General features: G+C 63.0%; 1 protein-coding gene across 2 annotated transcripts in view; it reads left to right on the top strand.

Annotated features, from left to right (window-relative positions):
• JADE2 (jade family PHD finger 2) overlaps nt 1–1,203 on the top strand; it is a 51,595-nt gene that overhangs the window by 298 nt on the left and 50,094 nt on the right. Inside the window, exon 1 of one of the 2 annotated variants that reach the window (XM_010844507.1) lies at nt 87–167. The exons of the other annotated variant lie outside the window; for it this stretch is intronic. The gene's annotated coding sequence lies outside the window, so the exon portion shown is untranslated. Of the gene's footprint in view, nt 1–86; nt 168–1,203 lie in introns of those variants that run through there. 2 annotated transcript variants of the gene reach the window in all.

Genomic DNA, 1,203 nt, shown 5'->3' with positions numbered 1-1,203 from the left:
GAGTGCGGCGGGCGCAGCGGGCTGGGTGGGTGTGGCCCGCGGCTCCGGGAACGGACCCAAGGCCCCGCCAGCGCCCGAGAGCCGCCCGACAGCCCGCCTGCCTGGCGAGCGCAAGCTCTTCTTCCAGAAACTGCGAGGATCCCAGCGCACTGTTTGTGCACCACAAGGTCAAGTCGGGAAGTGGAGCCGGAGGAGGAGGGGCGAGGAGGCGAAGGGTGGGGAGAGGGGCGCCCCGCTTCCTCGCCAAGTGCCAATCCTTGGAAGTTGCCCCTTGGTTTTTAACCCTTTAAGGGGAGTGGGAAGGAGCAAGGGGGAAGTGGATACCCTCGGGCAAACTCCTACTGGAACCAGGACGTGCAGCCACCCACCCACTCACCCATCACTGCGTTCCCTACCCCCCGGAAATGCGGGGCTGAGCCGGGCGCCAGGAGGCACTCAGGCGGGGGGAGGGGGCGACGAACCCGAGAGGGACCCTCTCTACGGACCGCCCCTCCTTCTTGAGGTGGCCCACAATTTCAAGTTTCCCCAACCCGGGATGTTAGTTTCCATCTGCTCTGGGTGGGGGAGGAGAGCCGCGCCCCCTCCCCCAGAGTCGCGCGCGCCCCTCCCCTCCGCTCCTGCCAGCACTTTCTGCTCACTTCTGGCGCTGCAAAACGCCACGCGATTTATTCGTTTCGCATTTTTAAACCAGCGATTTAACCAGCAGGGCCTAGAGCGAGGGTCTTCCAGCGCTGGAACCCCGGGAGGCGGGGTACTCTGTGCAAACATCGTTCTCTCCGCGAGTGTCGCCTTCAGGCTGTTATTTGCAAAGAAACGTCTTTTTGACGCAGGGAGAAATGGCAAATTTTAAGTACGTCATTAATATGGCGCCAAAAGATTTTTTTAAGTATAAGCTTGCCTTTTTTTTTTTTTAAAGGTTGCGGGGGGCGCCGCCCCGGTCTGGGGCGCGAAGGGGGCGGGGTGTGAGCAGAAAGTGTGAGTGAGAGTGGAGGGGCGGGGTATGTGTGTGAGTGTGTGAAGTGTGAGCAGACCTGATGGGACTTGCACGGGCGCAGCCGCCGCTTGGGCCCGGCCCTGGGGACAGGGCGGGCTGGGGGCGCCCCAGAGCCCGTGGGGAGTACAGGCCCGAGGTGCAGGCAAGAGGGCGGCCCAGCAAGGTACCCTCCACCCGGAGGCCTGCAACGCTACCTGAACCCGCTGCTG

The sequence above is a fragment of the Bison bison genome, unplaced genomic scaffold, assembly GCF_000754665.1.
Source record: "Bison bison bison isolate TAMUID 2011002044 unplaced genomic scaffold, Bison_UMD1.0 scf7180017864203, whole genome shotgun sequence".
Taxonomy (NCBI): domain Eukaryota; kingdom Metazoa; phylum Chordata; class Mammalia; order Artiodactyla; family Bovidae; genus Bison; species Bison bison.
This window is presented reverse-complemented; position numbering and strand designations above follow the sequence as displayed.